Here is a 9,665-nt window from a genome sequence, read left to right as displayed (position 1 = left end):
ATGGTATGCCGTTTACTGAGCTAGGAACCACTATGGAAGAACAGGTTTTTGGTGAGGATGAGGTATGGGAGTGGTGGTGGTGGTGAGGAATTAATCGCTATGTTTTGGACATGTTAAGATACCTAATTGACTTTAAGCGGAGAAGTCTGGGTAGGTAGTTGGTTCCCTAAGTCTGAATCTCAGGGAGAAAGGTCAAGGCTGGAGAAATAAATCTAGGAGCCATCAAAATATAAATGGTACAATGGAATACTATCTAAAAAGCATTTAACTTATTAAAATTGAGTTATACATATTCAACCAAAGAGTGTAAGAAATACTTTAAATAGTGTGGGTAATTCCTTTACATTCAAGGAAAGCAAGTGTGGAGTAAGCATGAGATGGGGAATGTAAATCTGCTGTATTCTCAGATGGAATCAGCCCCCCCATTTCCCTCTCATAGAAGGAGAATCGTGATGTTCAACTTGTGTCCACTTTTTAAAAATAAGTATTTTTCATGAAACCTGACCCATAAGTGAAAGCCTGAAGTACTTTATCTGTTGCTTCATGAAAACAATTTATCTCAACATGGGAGGAAAATAATTGACGTAGAGCTTATTAGGAAGTGAAATGTTGGCCTTCAATTTGGCACATAAATATGGTCATAACTATTTAAAAAATCAACGTGTGAAACCACAACTACCATGCTTTATAGGAGATTTAAGGAATTTCCAAGAATAATTCTATTTCATGAATTTTCTTCTCTTCATGAATTGACTTCAGAACCCAATCCCTATGTAAGTGGTGACAAGCCATATCTAAAAGCATAATCATGTGGCCAACAGACTCATGAAAAGATGCTCAACATTACTCATCATCAGGGAAATGCAAATCAAAACTACAATGAGATATCACCTCACACCTGTCAGAATGGCTAAAATCAAAACCATAAGAAACAACAGGTGTTGGCAACGATATAGAGAAAAAGGAAATGCAAATTGGTGCAGCCATTGTGGGAAACTGGATGGAGGTCCCTCAAAAAATTAAAAATAGAACTACCATATGATCCAGGAATTGCACTACTGAGTATTTACCCCCCAAATACAAAAACATTAATTCAAAGGGATACATACAACTCTATGTTTATTGCAGCATTATTTATAATAGCAAAAGTATGGAAACAGCCCAAGTGTTCATTGATAGATGAATGGATAAAGGAACTGTGAGATAACTATCTATCTGTCTATTTATCTATCTATCATCTATCTATCTAGATACATATTTGTCATTATATATATGGGAATATTAGTCATAAAAAGAACGAAATCTTGCCATTTATAACAACTTGGATGGAACTAGAGAGAGATGATATATAATGCTGAGCAAAATAAGTCAGATAAAGACAAATACTATATGATCTCACTCATATGTGGAACTTAAAAAGCAAACAACAAAGGGGGAAAAAAGAGACAAGCCGAAAAACAGACTCTTCTTTAAATTAAAAAAAAAATTTTGGGTAATATATTTAAAATTTTTTTAATTAAAAATTTTTAACATTTATTTATTTTTGAGAGACAGAGCATGAGCAGGGGAGGGGCAGAAAGAGAGGGAGACACAGAATCTGAAGCAGGCTCCAGGCTCTGAGCTGTCATCACAGAGCAGGAGGCAGGACTCTTGAACCCATGAACCATGTTGGACACTTAACAGACTGAGCCACCCAGGCACCCCTTATTTTATTTTAGTTAAAAAAAAAATTTTAAGGTAATCTCTACACTGAGTGTGGGGTGTGAACTCAAGACCCCAAGATCAAGATTTGCCACCCAGACACCCCCAACAGACTCTTACTATGGAGAACAAACTGATGGTTACCACAGGGAAGGTGTGTGTGTGGGGGGGGGGTGGCAAATAGGGGATGGGGATTAAAGATTAGACTAGTCATGATGAAAAAATAAATAAAATAAAAAAATAAAAGCATGATTATGAAGGTGGTTACTTAGATTGTGTGAATAGGGGTGAGAAGGGGACCCAGGACTGACCCTTAGAGTACCCCAACATTTAGAGATCAGGTAGATTAGAGAAGACTACACCTATAACACAGAAGTTTGGGAAGAAGTAACCAGGGAGGTAGGAAGACAAGGAATGTGGTGTCACCAAAGACAGAAGAAAATTTCAGGAAGAAGTCAAGGTAGGCTGTTTTAAAGGCTGTTGAGAGACTGAGGACCAATGAGAAAGGTTACTACATTTGGCAACATGGAGGTCATTAGTGACCCTGATAATATCAGTTTCAGTGGCATGATGGATGCAAATGATTGAATTGATAAAGGTGGACTGTGTTGAAGCGAACTCTTTGCAATAGGTTAGGCTGGGAAGGAAAACAGAGAAGTAGGGTGTTAACTAGAAGCAGATGTGGGCTCAAAGGAGGTTTCGCTTTTTGTTTTTGATGTTTTTAAAGATAGATGCTAAGGGATGCTTGTAAATCATAAGGAATGATCCAGTGAAAAGATAGAAATTGTTGATGCAACAGAGAATGGAGGCAAACTAATAGGAAGGGAATGGGATGAGATTTTGTCAGGGAGCATTGGAGGGTTGAGGATGCAAGAAATGATATGAAAATAGTGTCCTCTAAGAGTGAGAAAATGAACTTAGTAGGAAAATGTGTAACATTGCTGAGCAGTGAATGCCCATAGGAGTTGGAGATAGTGACTTAAAAAAGAAACCAATCAGCATGATTCAGTTGCTTAGATAAGGGTATGAACACGTTGTAGTGTTGAATTTAGCCAGGGTTAAAATTTTTCAGGTAAATATGATACAGGGTTGTCACAGAATTCTTTGTGACCCAATCTCCGCCCCCCTCCCACCCCCTGCAAAAGCCCCCTGGAATTGGTGGTTCAACAGAGGGTTAGCCCCCTGAGACCTAGGGATGGTTCTCCTTGTTAAGAATAACACTCTGGGTTGTGGCACCTAGGTAGCTCAGTCAGTTGAGTGTTGGACTCTTGATTTCAGCTCAGGTCATGATCTCATGGTTCTTGAGTCCAAGCCCTGCATCAGGCTCTGTGCTGATAGTGTGGAGTCTGCTTGAGACTCTCTCTTTCTCTGCCCTCCCCATCTCAAAAATAAATAAACATTTTTTAAAAAAGAATACTCTAGATTATATTAATCCATTATGCCTCCATTCTTTCAGAGGAACGAATTGTATTGAGTGTTGAATATATATGCTCTATACTTTAATTCTCATAAGCATGTAGTTGGAGTTTAAGAAGTCTGAGTTTAAATCCCTCCCAGCCTGTCCATGTAGGCTGTGACCTATTCAGATGAGCCTGATTGGACTAATTTCCTCATCAGGACCAATTTCCTCATTTGTGAAATGATGATCGTGACACTTAAGGATTGTTCTGAGAATTGAGCTTGGCTCATAGGCCATAGTGTATAGTGAAAAGAGCATGGGTTTGGGCTATCAGAAAGACTTACAGGTGAATCCAGTTGTATCTACTAATGGTGACAACCTTAGACAAGTTATTTCACCAGTCTGCTTCAATTTCCTCATTGTTAAAATAGGGATTATAGGATTATAATATTTACCTTGAAGGCTAGGAACAATAGAGTTGTTCATCACACAGGGCTCAAAATGGTTTAAGTGGCTCAAGATACTATATATATACATCTCCTAACGTATAGAGATTATAGTTATTGTTTAAAGTTATTGGAACAAAATCTCATGTATAGTAAGTGCTTAATACGTAATAGTTCTTTTCCATCTTTCAGCCCTTCTCCTAGTTGAGTAGTTCTTGACCCTCACTGCACATTAGAATCTTCTGAGCAACTTAAAAAACAAAACAAGGGGCGCCTGGGTGGCGCAGTCGGTTAAGCGTCTGACTTCAGCCGGGTCACGATCTCACGGTCCGGGAGTTCGAGCCCCGCGTCGGGCTCTGGGCTGATGGCTCAGAGCCTGGAGCCTGTTTCCGTTTCTGTGTCTCCCTCTCTCTTTGCCCCTCGCCCGTTCATGTTCTGTCTCTCTCTCTGTCCCAAAAATAAATAAACGTTGAAAAAAAATTAAAAACAAACAAACAAAAAAAAACAAAACAAAAGAAAACTGGGTCCCATTCCCAGAAATTCTGTTTTGATTGTGTTAGGAACCACCTTCATTTGTTGCCTAACACCAAAGTCAGCAAGTTGCCTTGGATCAGAGTAGCTGGCCTGTAATTTCTGAAAGCTTCTCAAGTGATTTTAATTGCAGTCAGGGTTAAGAATCACTGCTGGGGTGTGGAGGGATGGGCAAAATGGGTGAAGGGGGGTGGGAGACACAGGCTTCCAGTTGTGGAATGAATAAGTCATGGGAATAAAAGGTGCAGCATAGGGAATATAGTCAATGAGATTGTAACAGTGTTGTGTGGCGACAGTAGATACAGTTGTGGTAAGCATGGCATAACATATAAACTTGTTCAGTCGCCATGTTGTGCACCTGAAACTAATGTAACATTGTGTGTCAACTATATTCAAAAAAATTTTTTTAAATCATGAGTTGTGAAGAATTTGAGGAATTAGATGACACATTCATAATTTAATCAACTAGATGACGTCTGGCCTCATTATGTCTTAAAATATCAGTTCCATTTCTTTCCTCTTTATAGCCTCACACTATATTTTGAACATTTAAAGTAATCCGTGTGTATTTGCTAAGTTAACGAACATGGAGAAATAGGAACTCTCATACATTGTGGTAAAATATATGTATGTGCATTAAATATATTTATGTTAAAAAGGCAAAACTGATTCAGCCTCTGTGGAAAAAAATTTGTTGGTTCCTCCAAGCATTAAACATAGAATTACCATATGACCCAGAAACTCTACTCTTAGGTATATGCCTGAAATAATTGAAAACAGGCACTCAAACAAGAACTCAAATACATACATGTACATGCATGTTCATAATAGCACTGTTCAAAAAAATTAATGAATAAATTTAGTTTTTTTAAGTTTATTTATTTATTTTGAGAGAGAGAGAGAGAGAGAGAGAGAGAGCGCAGCAGGGGAAGGGCAGAGAGAGGAGAGAGGATCCCGAACAGGCTCTGCATTGTCAGCACAGAGCCTGACGAGGGGCTTGAACTTTGAAACCTCAAGATCATGACCTGAGCTGAAACTAAGAGTTGGACACTTAACTGACTGAGCCACCCAGGTGCCCCTGAATAAATTTATTTTTAATGTTTGAAAAAAAAAAATCACTGCTAGAATTATCTTTTGGAAGCCCAAATGGGGCCATGTTGTTTCTCTGCTTAAAAACCTCTCGTAATTTGCCATTGTCTACTGAATGTAGTCTGAGTTCCTGTAACTTGTATGCCAGGCCCTGAGCAATAATTCTCAACACTCTTAAGAAATATGACATCCTCCCACAAATAACTCCAGCTTGGGTTCAACACCCCGCCTCCCTCAGCCCTTTACTTACCAACTGTGTGACCTTAAGCAAGTTAACTCCTCTAAGCTTTAATTTTATCATCTCGTTTTGGCTTTTCAGAGTCTTCTAACTCTGAACCTTGGTTACATATTTTTCTTTCTTTTTGGTATGTCCTCTCTCCTTTTCCTCCCTGGAAAACTCCTATATTTTTCAAAACTCAGCTTTATATCTCCTCTCCTTTGTGAAGCTTACCCTGAATATCCCCTCCTTGACATAATCTGTCTTCTTTCTATGAGTTCTCATGCCACTTCGTAAATACCTCTATTTTAGCTCTTTTCCTATTGCACTGTAATTGTTTCCAAATCTGTCCCACACCAGACTTTAAGCCTCTGGGGGGCTGGGCCTGTATCTCACTTATCCTTATATTATGTTTGCCTCTCATGGAGCCTGTTTCATAGTAAGTGGTCAATAAATCTTGTTGAATTAATGAGGTGAAATAAAAATAGACAAGGATCTCTGAAACTGCCAACTTTGTGGATTTAGGAAAGGACCTATGTCTTTTGTTTGGTGCTTTGTAATCAATTTGGGCTGAAGGAATGAAAAAGTCAAATGGAAATTGTCAGACTTCTATCAATTCTGATCTTGACAATGTCCAAGTGACTCATTAAGAGACCATTTCCTCTTGGGGAAAAAAAAAAGAAACAAAGCAATTTAAAACCATCGTCAATAAAAGTGGCAAGGAAATGGAATCATGGTTTTGTAGAACTGGAATTTCTCCAAAAACCAGTATGGTCTGACTGGTAGACACACATGGTTTCTCAAGTGGACAGCTGAGAACACAAAGTCTGGATAACACTGCAGTGGGTGCTAGTTGGGATATCTTGTTTTTATAAACAGAGTGATGACTCCATGCCTTCAAATTATGTCTTTGAAAATATTTTTCTTCTCTACTCCCCGCCTATTATTCCCCCAATTTTGTGATTGTTGTTTTCAGGGTGCTTGGCATGCCCTAGGCCTAGGGATATACAGACAGATTAGACACAGTCCTTGCTCTCAAGTAGCATCAAGTCTGCTAAGGATAGAGGGCTTCTTTCAGAGAAAGCAAGAAAATTCTACAGGTACAGTTGTGTAAGTTATAGAAGGTAAGGAGGTAGTTGCTCTGTGGTGGCAGTATGGACTTTGTGGAAGGTTAGGAAAGGTGTATAGGGGAGATAAAGTTTGCATACCCTTAAAAAGATGTTGAGAAATTAGACAAGACAGGTAAAACTATTTTAAGTAAGGGAAACAGTAGCAACAGACATAAAGAGGTATGAAAAAAGCCTGTTGTGTTTGGGGATCTACTAGTGGTTCAACAAAGCTGGAAATGGATAAAACCAGACTCTCTTTTTTAAAAAGGTTCATTTATTTTTGAGAAAGAGAGAGACAGCGAGAGCAAGGGAAGGACTGGGAGAGGAAGAAAGAGAGAATTTCAAGCAGGCTCTGCACTGTCAGCACAGAGCCTGATGGAGGCTCAAACTCATGAACGGTGAGATCATGACCTGAGCTGAGATCAAGAGTTGGACATTTAACCAACAAAGTCACCCATAAGCCCCAAACCAGACTCTTAAATACAGAGAACAAACTGGTGGCTGCCAGAAGGGAGGTGGTGGGGCTGGATAAAACAGGCGAAGGGGATGTACACTTACCATGATAAGTCCTGAGTAACATATAAAGTTGTTGAGTCATTATACCGTATACCTGAAACTAATATAACACTATCTGTTAATTATACTTGAATTAAAAAAAAAAAATAGAAGCTTAGTGCCGAGATCTAGTGGTTTGCCAAACAGAAGAAAGAGATCAGCCTCCAACTTTCTAATATTCCTCACTCCATGAACCTCAGTATAGGGCTATCCTACAGTGTTTTCATTCTGCACGTGCACAGAAATGTCACAGCTGTGACCCAAATGGAACAAACAGCAAATCTGTTTGCCATTGATATAAAAAATATTAAATGCCCTATTTCTGGATGGAAAGATGTATGACATAAGTTACTTATTGACATGAGGTTACAAATTCTTTTTTTTTTTTTTTAATTTTTTTTTCAACGTTTATTTATTTTTGGGACAGAGAGAGACCGAGCATGAACGGGGGAGGGGCAGAGAGAGAGGGAGACACAGAATCGGAAACAGGCTCCAGGTTCTGGGCCATCAGCCCAGAGCCCGACACGGGCTCGAACTCACGGACCGCGAGATCGTGACCTGGCTGAAGTCGGACGCTTAACCGACTGCGCCACCCAGGCGCCCCGTGAGGTTACAAATTCTAATAATGAAGGAGATAATGTAAAGAAATAATTTGCATGCATTTGTGTTAATTTAAAAACAAGGTAGAAGCAGATCATGCAGCGAGAGTTGGATCTGGGTGGTGGGTAAGGACTAGGCTCCTTATCCCTTATGGGATACCAAGGAGTTTTGACTTGATCTTGAAGGCACTGAGCCATTAAAGGATGTTAAGCAAGTGGTATAAGCAGTTTTTCATTTTACAAGATCACTCTAGCAGCAGCATGGAAGGGAGGCAAGTCTGAAGTTATAGAGACCTAAAGAATATTGCAGTAGTAGTCTAGGGAGGAGAAGAGGTGGTAGCAAGAGGGAGGAGGATAAAGAAGCAGAATTAAGGGACAATAAGGTGACAATGAGAGGACTCCCTTAGTGATGTAGGAAGATGGGGAAAGGGAGAAACCTAAGACAACTCCCACGTCTCAAACTTAGGTGACTGGGTGAGGGTGGCTCTGTTTGTGGAGATGCAGAATATTGGAGGGCTAGGTTTGTGTGAGGATAATATAGTCACTTTAATGTTGTGTGGGCTGAGTTTGAGATTTCTATGGGGTACCTGAGTGGAGTTTCTAATGGGACATTTGGAAATAGGAATTATTTCTTTGCAAAGGGAGCTAGAGACTTCTAGATCACAGCTTCAGGGGCTTAATTAAAATAGAAGTTGAGGAGAGGGTGATTGGCCAAAGGTAACAAATCAGCAACCATTCACACTTGGATAAAAATCTCAGTTTCCTTGGAGCTAAGTATTCAATTTCAAATTCTCAAGAGTCACCAGTACTGTGGTAGTTTAGAAATCCAAATCAAGTACCTTAAGAAATCCAAATTTTTATACCTTTTGTACATTGTTTTCTTCCCATCAAGAGTCAATAGAGTGTACTTTTTAGGCTTTAATGTAAGTATAATGCAATATAAATGTAACTACTCAAATATTCCTGTCATCAGGACAGAATTCAAGTAAATATCATCAGGACAAAAGCTGACCTCATGGTGGCACTCCAGTCTTGTCGGAATAAAGGGCTCTGGAATCCTGTTACTAACCTCCAAGAGGACAGTCCGCATTGAAGTAAAGAGTTGGCATAAACTCTAGATCCACAGACCCCACAGTGGAACTTCCTGGGGAGAAATTGCAGGGGAGGGTATGCTTTTCTGGTTTTAAATCAGCTCTGGCCTGAGGCTGGATCAACGGTATAGGTATTTAATATAGCAGAATGTCTCCATCCGAAACAGAAATTCCATCAGGGCTGAAAACTAACCAAAATAATATTCTCATTATTAGTTATCCATAGCTACCATTTATTGGTGCCTATTGAATGCTGCACACAGTTCTGGGTACTTTTCATATTAGAAGGGCTCACTGAACCCTCACAACAACCCTATGGGATTGGTAATTATTCTTGTTTTTCTGAAGAAGTCACTGAGGCTCAAAGACATTAAGTAGCTGGCAGTATATAGCCACGCTACATTTTGAACCCAGGTTGTGTGATTCCCAAACTTGTGACTCCAGCCTTAAGCAAGGCTGCATTGCCTCATCTTACTGATGCCAAGATGAAAGCAGTAACAGATGAAATGTGGTTTTCTTTGGGTATAGATGTTTGGCATGAGGTAATTTCAATAATACCATATTTAAAGAGATCTAGTGAGGACGCCTATTGTGAATTTGAGGCCTCTTCATGAAATTCTTCCCTGCCTGTGAGAAACACATGAGGATATTTAGAATCACATGTATGTCCCACAAGGTACTTATTAATTACAAAGAGAAAAATAGTAAATTTACAGTGGAGAACCCTTGCAGACACTATATTAACAAAATCATCAAAGTACAAATGATAAAGCAAATGTGGTAAAATAGCAATATTTGGGCCATAGAGAAATTCTTTTCCTTTTATAGTGGAAAAAACAAAAGGGACAAGGGAGGATCTGTTGACGTCAGTTAGCAACGGAGTGGAGGACTAATTTCTATCTTTGATCTTCATCTGTGAAAGCTCAAA

The sequence above is a fragment of the Prionailurus bengalensis genome, chromosome E1 (genome assembly GCF_016509475.1).
Source record: "Prionailurus bengalensis isolate Pbe53 chromosome E1, Fcat_Pben_1.1_paternal_pri, whole genome shotgun sequence".
In the NCBI taxonomy this organism is placed as follows: domain Eukaryota; kingdom Metazoa; phylum Chordata; class Mammalia; order Carnivora; family Felidae; genus Prionailurus; species Prionailurus bengalensis.
Note: the sequence above shows the minus strand (reverse complement) of the source record.